Source organism: Mustela nigripes, chromosome 6 (assembly GCF_022355385.1).
Source record: "Mustela nigripes isolate SB6536 chromosome 6, MUSNIG.SB6536, whole genome shotgun sequence".
In the NCBI taxonomy this organism is placed as follows: Eukaryota; Metazoa; Chordata; class Mammalia; order Carnivora; family Mustelidae; genus Mustela; species Mustela nigripes.
Window position 1 is genome coordinate 105,985,085 of NC_081562.1, and position 13,509 is coordinate 105,998,593.

The 13,509-nt window shown below is 39.1% G+C and overlaps 1 protein-coding gene and 1 pseudogene across 3 annotated transcripts in view; one reads left to right on the forward strand and one right to left on the reverse strand.

Moving 5' to 3' along the window:
- The first annotated feature begins 3,879 nt into the window (after window positions 1-3,879).
- ADIPOR2 (adiponectin receptor 2) overlaps window positions 3,880-13,509 on the forward strand; it is a 99,459-nt gene continuing 89,829 nt past the window's right edge. For 2 of the 3 annotated variants that reach the window (XM_059403896.1, XM_059403897.1), the window contains exon 1: window positions 3,880-4,097. The gene's annotated coding sequence lies outside the window, so the exon portion shown is untranslated. The remainder of the gene's footprint in view (window positions 4,098-13,509) is intronic. The other variant, XM_059403894.1, reaches the window with a different exon arrangement.
- On the reverse strand, window positions 8,405-9,069 carry LOC132020837 (protein SDA1 homolog; annotated as a pseudogene).

Here is a 13,509-nt window from a genome sequence, read left to right on the forward strand (position 1 = left end):
GACAGTCAGAGATCACAAGTAGGCAGAGAAGCAGGCAGAGAGAGAGGGGGAAGCAGGCTCCCCGCCGAGCAGAGAGCCTGATGCGAGGCTTGATCCCAGAACTCTGGGATCATGACCTGAGCCAAAGGCAGAGGCTTTAACCCGCTGAGCCACCCAGGTGCCCCTCCTCTTAATCTGTTTTATGTCGATTAATTCATAGGCCAGCCATGGAACGCAAGTTTATAGAAGAGTTTCTCCTTTCCTACAACATATATATGAGGTAGCCACAGGGACTGGTTTGATATTCCTTGTTCTTTCTTTTGGTTTATCTGTTTTTATGGTCCAACTTCTATATTGTCCAGATTTTCCCTTCAGTTTTAATCTTTATATTTCAAAAGCTTTTTTCTGGGGCACCTGGGTGGCTCAGTGGGTTAAAACCTCTGCCTTCTGCTCAGGTCATGATCTCAGGGTCCTGGGATCGAGCCCCGCATTAGGATCTCTGTTCGGTGGGGAGCCTGGTTCCCTTTCTCTCTCTGCCTGCTTCTCTGCCTACTTGTGATCTCTCTCTCTGTCAAATAAATAAAATCTTTTAAAAAAAGAAGCTTTTTTGTTTTTAAAAAGATTTCATCTATTTGACTGAGAGAGAGTGAGCAAAAGCATGGGGGAATAGCAGGCAGAGGGAGAGGCAGAAGCAGGCTCCTTGCTGAGTGGGGAGCCAGCTGTGGGGCTCTAACTCAGGAACCTGAGCAGAAGGCAGATGCTTAATGGCTAAGCCATCGAGGCACCCCTCAAAAGCTTATAGATATTGACAGAGAAAAGAAGAATTCGAAGACCTTTAAGTATTTTGTAATAATTAAGCTGATTTTTTTTTCTAGTCTTTTGAGGGAAAGTCATAGAAACAATTCTCTCAAAGAAGACTACTAATTTTGGTTTTCTCTAGCAGATAATATGGCTTTTTTTTTTCTTGAAAATAGCAATTGTTCTGATTATAAAAATTATGAATGGAATAATTCCTCCTCTCTTTTTATAGAAGTAACAAAAATCAGTTGTGAACTCAAGTTTTAGTTCACAATGTAGTCCAGAGTGCTTTTTTTTTTTTTTTAACCCTTAGAATTTGAAAGCTGCATCTTCATTTGCTTATTGTTTTAGATACATTTTCAACTCCCATTGGCTATTGACTTGCACATCACAATGGAAGTTAAGTCTGTTCCTAGAGCAAGTTCAATATCACCAGTTCAGCAACATATTGTAATGTCACCGAAGCCCCATTCTGGGATGGCCACAAGTAGATTATGAATTTTACTCACCCAATGATGCGTTCTCCTTGTCAACAACACCTGATAATTGCAGAGATTCTACTTCAGACTAGCTGTGCCACAGGGTACTGTTGTGTCACTGGTGACTAGTATGGGGCATAGGGGTGGAAGGGACTCTTTTCTTGGTGCTGCAGACGATGAAGAACTACACTCTCCTCCCATGGGGAAGTGTGACACGATAAGAATGGAGACAGCAGAGATTCTAAAGATCCACAGCTGACACTGGAGGACACAGAATTTTACTGAATTCTCCTTGGTTTTTGGACAGCTAGTCCTAAGATAATATATATAAGGTTTAGTAACTGAAGTACAGTTTGGGAGAGAGGTCTGAGAAATCTGCTTTGGAATACTTAATGGTGACATTTAGGTGAGTGACATGGGTGAAGCCAGCATAGATATCGGGTATGTATGGGAAGTATGGTGACAACATCTTCATCAGCTGAGATGTGAGCATTCTGAGAAAATACTGTGGTTTATTTTATCTTTGAAAGCACCAGGAATTGGCAATAGTGATCTGGGAATGGGATCAAGGTGACAGAGAATGAGAGGTAAAATCTTGGTGGGGAAATCAGAAGACTCTTTCTCACATGTTTTAGCACACAAATTCCAGAGGAATTTTCTTAGAGTATAGCACTTTGTCAAAGCAAATCATTAAGAGAGAAAGACGATTTGAGAAAAGATATGAGATCTTGGAATAACCTCTACTTTAATTATCTTTCTTGTATAGCTCCGTCACCTTTAGCAGTCCTTTTATTAAGCCTGAGGCTCTCGTTCTTCTTATCTTTTCCCTATGTGAGTTGGTACACTGGGTCAAGTTTGCTATCCAAAAGTGTTTTTTTTTTTTTTAAAGATTTTATTTATTTATTTGAGAGAGAGAGAGACAGTGAGAGAGAACATGAGCAAGGAGAAGGTCAGAGGGAGAAGCATACTCCCCAAAGAGCTGGGAGCCCGATGCGGGACTCAATCCCGGGACTCCAGGATCATGACCTGAGCCGAAGGCAGTCGTCCAACCAACTGAGCCACCCAGGCGCCCCCAAAAGTGTTTTATTTCTGATGTTCTGTGGAAGTGTATGAATGTCTTCCTTGATTTCAATCTCAAAAGCCTTATGTCTTTATGTCTGGAAAAACCAAAGTCATTATTGCTGTATCCTTTACAAATTATGCAAACTTAAAAAAAAAGGTAATTCATATTTTCAACATAAATTACTCCTTGAAGGAAATTTTGTCCTTTAAATTTAATTTCTGTAATTTAATTTGTATTAATTTTATCTCTTGCAAGCTTAACTGGGTGGGCAAAAATACTAGTATTAAGACCATCTTATTCATGCATTTTGTGATTTTAGTAACTTTAATCACTTCTAGAATTTACATTTCCAGGATTGAAGAGTTCCCTATTTTGGGGGGGAGGGGTGTTTCCCTATACATCAGACTCTAGGCCTTTTGATAGGAGATCTGTGCAGCTTTTTCCAGAATTCTTTGTTTTTTCTTGTTGTTGTGGATCAAGGGAAGGACAAACAAGTTATGGGCTTAAGCATTCTTGAAAGCTTATGATGTTCTCTAATCATTAACAAGAGTTTTTACAATTAAGACAATAACCTGTTCAGAGTGTGATAAATTCATCTTAGTGCTGAACGTGAGGAAAACATTTTTATATGCCAATCAATTTCTATCCAGGTTTCATCCGGTTATCCGAAAATACAGCGCTTTCTTAAGAAGACTTTCTCAAGCTCAGGCTAAAGGTAAGGAAAAAATTACCATTTGGAAAAGCGAAAACCCTCTTTGTAATTTTTTCGGTTAGTGAAAAACCTAACTTTCGGATGGGGGCTGGAGGGCTCCTACTTCCTTTTCTTATAGAAAAAGTATGTAACCAAACCATTCTTTGATTTCTAAGAAGTTAGAGCTCAGTCTCAGTTGAAGCCTCACATGCAGAAAATCACTCACTCTGGGAAATGGACACAGTATTTAATGCTGAATTAGTTTCTGATCTGCTATTACACCAAGAACATTTCACAAATCATTCTGAATTATATGTATTCTAAGTGTGAGTGGGTTCACATTTGTTTTTGAGGAGTAGGACATAAATCACAATACCTTAACAAGGTAATAAAAGGCAGAAGCTATTGTTTCGCAGAAGACTTGGCTAATGCTTTCGGATTTATTTCGGAAGCTTTCAGAGACGACACCTAGCAATATATTGGCGGTTGGCAGAAACACGATCCAAACACGATCCAGCCTAAATCCCTAAATTTTGGCTTCCGCCCAAGGAGTGTAGCCCGTATCCATAGAGACCGGAAAAAGCGTCCCCGAACTGGGGCGGGCCCCTGCCTTGTCTAATCTAAACTGCTTCCGCTTTTGGTGGGAGGAAACAAAAAAACCCCAACAAAACGGAGAGGATTTGTGTGCGCGCCCAAGGAGCGCTCTTTCTCTCGGTCCCTTGATGCTCAGCACTGTTTTCGTTGAGTTCCTGGTCGAACCACAACTCCCAGGATGCATCCACGTTCTAGAGCGGTCAGAAGAGCTGTTTCCGGTTTGGGCCAGTGCGCCTGCGCACGAACTGTGCTCTTATTGGTTCGAACCGCCTCGTGCGATGTGCGTCACGGCAACGTGCAGTCGTGGGGGCGGGAAGACGCGGCGGCGGCTGTCGCGGCGGCGCGAGCTGGATCTCAGGCGCGGTATCGCGGCGGCGGCAGCGGCGCGGGTCCACCGGGTCCCCTCCCTTCTCCGCTCCCCCTTCCTCCCCCTCCCCTCAGTTGTGGTTCCCGAGGAGTCCGAGACCTGCGACGAGGCGGCGACAAGCTCTGGGTGAGGGTCTCTGGAGTGTTAGCGCCGTTTCCCGGGCGAAGGGAGAGAGCCCGGGGTCGAGGAGGCGGTGAGGGGTCTGAGGCGGAGAGTGTCCCCGGCGCGGACCAGGGAGCGCGCGCTCTTCCAGCCTTCAACTTGGCCTCCTTACCTGACCCGCCGCGGGGCACAGTTTGCCGTGCAGTGGCCCCAGGGGCCGACCGTGAGGGGCCTGGATCCGCCCTCCGTTCAACCGCTGTCTGTAGCGCTTGGCGCCCCCTTCCCGTTCGCCCCTCCCAGCACGGGGTCCGGAGTCCTCTGTCACCTCTTCTTCGCGTGCAGTTGTCTTTCCTTACTGCCGCCGAGAGTCTCTACCCTCCCTTTCTTCATTTCCGTCCCTTTTATTAGTTCTAGGAATTTCTTTGGTGGCAGGCTTCGAATGGGTTCTGCTTGGTACTACTTTTATGATCCCTGGGGTACGAAGATTTTCCTTACCTTTTCTTTGATGGCGCTCCAGGCAACCTTGGGATAGTAGCTTGGGCCCTTGTTTCCCAAGCCCCGTTTGGCTTTTTGTCTTTCACTGTTTGCTTCTTTTAAAACTGATGGTAACAGGGTTTAAATCGATGCCAGGGGTCTGTGAGAGAGTTCGGATTGGAAACTAATAGGTAACTTCTTTTCTCCTTCTGGATTTTGACAATAAGTGTAAATACGTTTGTCTCTGAAATTTGACAACTTCACCAGACTGCCCAACTGTTACTTTTGGTAGAAAGATTCAAATGTCCGACCGGAATTTTGCTGGGTATGGTGACTTCAGTGCAGGTTCTTGGCATTTTTAAAAAAATTTTTTTTTAGTAGGATGGCCTTTTAATATTTTATTTTTAGATCTCTATTTCTCAGCCTTCTGTTAATCCCATTAGATCTCTTCCAAAAACAGTCTCCCCACCCCCAAGAAACTGTTTAAACTTGAAGAAATCTTTTTTGTAATATTTAAAATCATTTGCTTACAAAACTTGTCAGTAAGGTGTTAAAAACAATTCCCTTCAATCCAAAGCTTTACTTTTGGAGGGGAGATCTTCAGCTGTCATTTCTGAAGTTTGAAGTGTTCTCTTGACAAAGGCCACCCATTGTCTACTGTTATCATGCTCTCACTCTCATTCTGTTAGAATTTGATAGATTTTTCACTCCTGGTTTTTCATTTCATAGAAATGAAGATTTTCATTTGCTGACTGACAGTTTGTAACTAAAATAATTTCATCAGTAGATGGGACTTCACTCAGGAGGTGGCAACTGCTTGGTGGTTAATTATTAGGAACTTTGAAAAAATTTCAGATTGATTTAAATATTGAGGCATTTCTTTTATCTTCTATTTGTAACTGTATATCCACCAGTATATGTTCATGTCTATACTTAATATAGGTAAGTATATATCTATGTACTCATATATCTGCTACTTAATAGCGTATTTTCTCTTATCTGAACACTACAGATGAGAAGAGGATTTCCAGAACCTAAAAGAGAGTTTGTGTTTTTCTATCCCTAGACGAGTAAGAATAAATAAATGGATGAATCTTTTTCCACCACTAGTATCAATTTAGCTGTGTACTTTCTTCAGTATAAATCACATCTTGTGTTCCAAAATGAAAATAATTCTATTCTGTTCTTTATTCAGGGGCCGGCAAACTTTATAGCTTGTGGGGCAAGTTTTGCCAGCTGTCTGGTTTTGTAAGTTAAGTTTTTAATTGGGATATAGTTGTCTGTATTCATTTTGATGTTGTTTGTGGTGGGTTTTGCAGTGCAGGGGTAGAATTGAGTAGTGGGACAGAGACTCATGTGGCCTACAAGCCTAAAATATTTATTCTCTGGCCCCTGCTAGAAAAAGCTTGCTGACATCTACTTTATTTTATTAATAGTCATGCATATGTAATGTAGAAAATTAAAATGAGTCAAAAAAGTATAAAGAAGAAAGTAAAAATTGTCCAGAATCACACCACTCAGAGGGGTTTGTTTTTGTGATTATTACAGAAACGGTTAGCGATTATTTTTGTATAACTGGGCTCATACTGTTAAGTGGTGATTTGTAATTTTTTTTTAAAGATTTTATTTTTTTTAAGGTAATTTCTACACCCATTGTGGGTCTTAAACTCATGACCCTGAGATCATGAGTTGCAGGGACTGAGCCAGCTGGGCACCCCTGTTAGTAATTTTCTTTTAAGAAAACCCCTCAGATTATTGTTATTTAGCTCTTGGATACATTTGTATTTCTGCATAGTAGAGCTTACTGCATAAAGAAGATTGATGAGCTGAGTTTTCGTGATTTGTCTTAACCAGTTAAGATTTAAGGAAAAAAAAAAAGAGGAATAATAGACACTTTGTGGTGGTGGTGGTGAACTCCATTTATTGAGCACTTACTGTGTGCTAGGTAGTTTTTCAGTACTTGACATGTATTAAGTTATTACCTGCAGCAGCTCTGTGGATACACAAACTGGTATCCATATTTCAAGATGAGGGAACTGAGACACAGAGAAATTAACTCTGCAAGTTCATCAGCTAGTTAATGGTACAGTTGGAATTTGAATCCATACATCCTTCAGTACCCAGGCTCCCAATATGCTCCAGAGCCTCTCATTAGAGCGTTGCTCAGTATAGGAAAGTTGAGACAGTCCAGAGGTTTATGATGTAAAAATTTGTCCTTACGCCTTTCTTTCCAGTTTCATTCTCTGTAGAAATTCACTGCAGCTTGATATAGAGATTTCCAGCTCTTTGTCTGCTTATACAAATGTTTATTCACAAATTTGTTTATACATGCCGATTTAAAAAAAAATAATAGACTTGATTTTTTAGATCAGTTTTAGGTTTACAGAAATTTTGTGCAGATAATATAGAGTTTCTGTATCACTTGCTTTCTATTTTCTGTTATTAAAATAGCATGTGTTAATGTGTATTTGTTACAGTTGATGAACCAGTGTTGTTACATAGTCATTAATTAAAATCTGTATTTTATAATAGGTGTCCTTTTTATGTTGCAGAGTTGTGTTTTAAAAAGGGATTCAACCAATCTTGTCTGCGGTGTGCTTTTTTCGGATGGTTTTTAAAATATAGTGCTTCTGGACTTTGTAGTGCAAAAAATATCATTAATTCACGAATTTTCAGATTAATAACACAAATTTAACAGTTTTTTTGGAATGGAAAAGTTGCTAGGAAGTTATTTGATTCTTTTTTTCTTTTTCAAAAGTATATGTTGTATGTCAGTTGCTTTTCTTGGAAGGAAGAATTCTTATTTTTTGACTGGACATTTCATCTTTTTTTTTTTTTTAAAGATTTTATTTATTTATTTGACAGAGTGAGAGAGCACAAGCAGGCAGAACAGTGGAGGGAGAAGGAGAAGCAGGCTCCCGACTGAGCAGGGAGCCCGATGCGGGGCTCAATCCCAGGACCTTAGGATCATGACCAGAGCCAAAGGCAGTTGCTTAACCAACTGAGCCACCTAGGAGCCCCACATTTCGGCTTCTTGAAGCTCTTCAGCTTCTTGGAGATTTTCTTGCTGTTCTTCATTAGAAAAGTGATGCAGACCAACCTAGTTACCATTAACATTCTCCTCACTGAAACAGTTTCTTCCCCACCCATCTTTTTTGTTCTTAGCATTCTCTTCCTCTTTCTCCATTTCCGCATTTCTATTCTTAGAATGTAAATTTAAGCATCTAATTCCGCATATTCTTGTACTCTCGATTTTATCTAATCTTAACCCTGGGATTTCTTCATCTAAGGGATTTAGTGCTGGGAAGAACTGAGTCAAAGTTCTAGCAGACATGGTCACTTTCTTAATGTTGTGTATTTTATGCTGGGCCAAGCTTTGAGGAAGTTAGTCATTCAGCTGTTATCTCTTTCATTGATTCCTGCTGTCATGATTTACCCAGAATTCTTGTCCATGATGAAATGGGTGTCCACAATCACGAGTGACTGAATGATCTCTGGGACTATACAGGTGATGAGATGTTTGTGTGTTGGTGCACCAAACAGAAGGATTTTACTAATTGTCTTTGGTGCTGCTGTAGAAACCTTTGCACAAAGGAATAGAAGTTAGAAAAAACTCATGAATTCCCGCCAATCTGGAGATAAATATCTAGAGTATCATATTCACTTTAGACATCTCTTTAGAGCTGCAGTAGTAGTTTTCCTGCAAAATCTTGGAGAATCATGAATCAGATGGGTAACTGAGAAGTAAAATACCTCTTATTTTTTCCTTCCCTTTTGTTTGTAAACACTTTAATGACCTTTCAACCTTTCCTAGTGTTTGGAGCTTCTTTTCTCTGTGGCATACTACACTAACATTCTTAGTTGCTGTCCTGTTTCTCTTGTATATCTTTTCCTAGGAAGAAGGTCAGGGCAGCAGCTAATCATTTGGTGACCTCAGAGAAGTATGAATTGGGACAACATTGACAGTCTTGGCATCATTTCAGATCTTTCTTCTGAAGAGTTTAGTCATCAGTTTAAAAGATATCTTGGCTGTGGTTGCATTGCTGTCTCTTAACGTGCACATGAAATTCTGTAATACTTTATCATTTTATTGTATTTTGTACTTTTACTCTAATCGGTCACAAAATGAGTGTATTAAGTTTTTAAAGTTTGTATGGCAATGTAGAACTTCAAAGAAGAGCAGTAACAAACTTGATGGCTTGATGAGATTTTCCTCCCAGAGATCAAAGCTTTGCAAAATGTTATTGGAAGGTCTACAAGACAGTGTAATTGTAGGAAAGCAGATCTTTCAGCTCTTGAGGAAAGTTGTTGAGATGTTTTTGGTAGTAGTGACCAATCAGTGCCATAAACATCTCCAGCTTTGCCAGTTCTTGGCTAGTTTTATTTAGTTGCAATTTGAGAATCTCTGCTTGGATTTGTAGTGGATATTCTAATGACTCTCAGCATAGGCAGAGGGTCCACTTTATTAATTCTGTAACTGCTGCAGGTTGCTGGGCAGCTAGTGTTTGTTTCTGCTGGACATAATGGGTACAGATTGGCTGGCGATAAGCAGCTCTCAGAAAACCTACACCCGAAACCAGCCAACCCTTCTCAGCTGTGGGTCGGAATAATGCTTCTGCGTGTGACTAGAAATAGCCTTGGAGTTCGGCAGGTGGTGCCATCTTGGCTCATAGTAGCGTGCTTTAAAAAATTAATATTCACAGTAGCTTCCCACATCAGTACATTTGCATCTACTCTGTTCTTTTAAGTAGTATTACATGGGTGAGTCATAATTTAATAGTGTTCCTATTACTAGATATTTAGATTGTTTAAATTTACTGTGTTATGTACATACACATATGTACAATTGCTGATGCTAATGACTCTATAGGATAACTTTCTAAGAGTCTAGTTACTGGGTTGAAGGAAGTACATGGTTTTTATTTTAGTTTCTTAAATTTTTATTTAAATTTTAGTTAACATACAATGCTACATGGGTTTCATTTTGATACGTGTTACCAGAATGCCATCCAGAAAGGTCACAGCACTGTAAACACTCACCACAAATGTGGGTGAGGTCTAGTTTCTCCATGCCATTGCCAACTTTTTAAAAAAGGTCTTTATCTTGTTAGTATATTATGTCTCTCTCACTTGGAGAGGTGTTTTGTTGTGATGTCATTCTTTGACGTTGATTTAGAATTATTATAGATGGAGCCTACATTCTGTAGTTGTTCTTCCTAGTACTCTTAAGATCTGCTCACCTATTTAGACTCCCTGTCCAGCCCTTGAAAGCAGTATGGTTTTGCCACCCCTGTTAAAAGAGTTTGAGGGGTGGGCCAGTAGACTATATATTTTTTGAGGGTAAGGAGAATGTAGTTTTCTTTTTTTAAAAGATAGATTTATTTATTTATTTATTTATTTATTTGACAGACAGAGATCACAAGTAGGCAGAGAGGCAGGCAGAGAGAGAGGGAGGGGGAAGCAGGCTCCCTGCTGAGCAGAGAGCCTGATTCGGGGCTCCATCCCAGGACCCTGGGATCATGATCTGAGCTGAAGGCAGAGGCTTTAACCCACTGAGCCACCCAGGCGCCCCAGAATGTAGTTTTCTTATATCAAACAGCAGTCCTGGCTTATAGCAAGTGGGAAGTAATGGTCTTTTTAAAACCTAAATTGGATTGTGCTCTTGTTGAGTGAAGTGCTTTAATTTTGTTAAAAATAACCTTTTCAAAGTCTTAGTGAAATATAAACTTGAAAAATTGCAGCATAAAATTGTCATTTTGGGATATGTTCTCTATTTCATTCTTTAATTCTAAAATGAGATAAATAAGGCTGATGACTATCCTAGGACCTGTTTGTTAGGAATAATTAACCTATTTAATATGTAACATTTGGTATTCAGTTTTGGAAGTTAAGGAATGGATTAAATAGGGGATTTGTTTCATATAACCCATGATTTTGGTTTTTCTGTATTGCAGTATACCATGTGTTAGAGGGTATGTATGCTGTCTAAATGATTTTATAGCCTGGCTTAATTAGACATTATAAGTGTACAGAGAGAAGGAAAAGTGAAGCTAAATTCTAGAAACCGCCAGGATATCTTCAGGCATGGGGAAAATACCTGTTGGAAAGGACACTTTGTAGTTTTTTAATGGAAGAGTACAGAAAAATAGAATTTTTTAATAGCTGATTTATAGTATTACATATTTTTTAAACAAATTTTATCTTTAAAAAAAATATTTGAGAGACAGAGCACAAGCATGGGGGGGGGTAGAGGGAGAGGGGAAATAGATTCCTCACTGAGCGGGAACCCCTGGATGTGGGGCTCAATCCCAGGACCCTGAGATCGTGACCTGAGCTGAAGGCAGACGCTGACTGAACCACCCAGGCACCCCAGTATTACATATTCTTAATAGATTTATATATTTTCTGTGGTATCCATGTACTAGAAAACAAAGCATATAAAGCATATGGTCTTAAAGAGACAAAACTTACCTTACTAAATTACCTTTGGTCGTCTAGGCCTTTCGTATGCATTTCTTTTGTTAGTATATTAGCTAATTATTTTTCATTGGCAGCCTATTCACTTAAATCCTGTATGACCTGGAATCTTAGTTTAGTGAGCATATTATACATAATTGTATCTATTACACTCCTTCCTTTGGTCATGGAAGAAAGTGATGTGGTGAAAACTCTTCAGCATGGTGGAATAGGCACGTTACTTTTTATTTGCTTGGAATTTATTTATATCCTGTGTCATCCAGAAGTGTAATAAAATATAAGGAGGAAAGGAGGAAAAGAAAGAAGCATAATTCAATGACTAAGAATAAAATTTGGATTTGAGTTTTCTTGGCAGCAAGGGTAAAGATGGAAATATGGTAAAATACAGAGCGTTAAACTGGAAGGAGGAACAAGACCCAATTTTCCCAGGGGTAAATCTTTTCTTGACAGATTTTAAGGAACTATTTAAGTTGGGAAGTACATAAAAGCTGTTCTTTTTGTTTGTTTGCTAGTTTTTTTTTTTTTTTTTTTTGCTAGAGGCCCTAGGGTGAAGACTAAGCATTAACATTTCAGGCCCGTGAAAGAAATTTTGCATGGTGTTTGATTTGAATTTAGTTTGCATATGTGCATTTTATTTGGGTAATAGATTTTTTTTCTTTAAAATATCTCAGACGTTCAGGAGACTACAGAGACCAATATAATTAACATTCATATATCCACAACACGGCTGTATAAAATTTCAACATTTTCTCATATTTTCCGTTTCAGAAAAAAATTGCACATAACCTTCTTGGATTATATTTCACTTGTTTCCAGAACTAATGATTATTGTGGATTTGGTGTTGATCATTCCTAATGCTTGATTTGGGTAATAGAAATATATTCATAAGCAAATCATAATATTGTTTTGTATATTTTCAAACTTGGTGTAAACAGTATTCTGCTTATTCTGTAACTTGTTTTTCTTGAAACATGTATTTTTGATTCATGTGAAATTCCTGATACATTACCATTTTTGACCTACAAAAATGAGTTTCATATGGTTCAACCTAATTATAGTCATCACTTTTATCTGGGGTATAGTTACATTATTCTGTTAAATGAATATAGCCATTTTTAGTTTATTAAAATGTTGATAGGTATTTAGGTTGTTCCCTATTTTATTTTCTTTCTTTCTTTCTTTTCTTTTTTTTTTAAAGATTTTATTTATTTACAGAGATCGCAAATAGGCAGAGAGGCAGGCAGAGAGGAGGAAGCAGGCTCCCAGCCAAGCAGAGAGCCTGATGCGGGACTGGATCGCAGGGCCATGAGATCATGACCTGAACTGAAGGCAGAGGCTTAACCCACTGAGCCACCCAGGCACCCTGTTTTTTTCTCTTTTAAAAACAATGCTACATTGAGTATTCCTGATGAGGAATCCTTATACACATATTTAAGGTATTTGGCGAGTTTTTTAAACTGCATGTTGGAAGCCATTAATGAATGGCTTGTGAAATCAGTTTAGGGATTAAAATAGGATTAAAGTGTCAGTTTGTATTGTAAGCAGTATGGATAAAATGCTTTGTGAAATTTTTGTTTCTTTTTGTGTATATGTATGTATGTGGTTACTAAGTTTTGTTTTTTGTAAGTTTCTTTATTTTTATAAATAAATGTGGGGCTTTTGAACTCACAACCCCAAGAATCTAGAGTCACATGCTATTCTGAGTCTGCCAGGCCCCCTATGATTACTAAATTTGAAATGAAATTCTGTAGTGAAAATTACCCAGAAGTGAAGTTAATGGGTTGGAGGTTATAAATAATGCAGAAACTTTTAACTCTGTCAGATAGTGCCAAATTACCCTCCAAAATTGTGTCACTTTGTTTTTGTGTGAGAATATGAGAATTTGGTGTTTCCAAATCCTGTGATCCATGGCATTGTCAGATATTTTACTTGTTTACAAATCAGATGAGATTTTTATAGATAAGATATCACATCATCTTAATTTTTAATTAAGATTTTTCATGAGTAATTATGAAATTGAGCATTTTTTCAAATGTGGAGTGCTCAGGTTTACATTTCTTTCTTTCTTTCTTTCTTTTTTTTTAAAGATTTTATTTATTTATTGAACAGAGATCACAAGCAGGCAGAGAGGCAGGCAGAGAGAGAGGAGGAAGCAGGCTCCCCGCTGAGCAGAGAGCCCGATGCAGGGCTTGATCCCAGCACCCTGGGATCATGACCTGAGCCGAAGGCAGAGGTTTAACCCAATGAGCCACGCAGGCGCCCCAGGTTTCCATTTCTTGAATTGAGTGCCTGCTACAGGGCCCCCTTTACTCCCTGCTGCAATGCCTGTTGCTCTATTGCTTTGTCTTTTTTTTTTTAAAAAGAGAGGTAGAGAGTGTCCATGAGAGAGTGGGCATGTTTGCGCTGCCAGCAGGGCAAGGGCGAAGTTGTGGGAGTCTGGTAGGGGGAGAGCCAGCATAGAGAGAGAGAGAGAGAATGAATCCC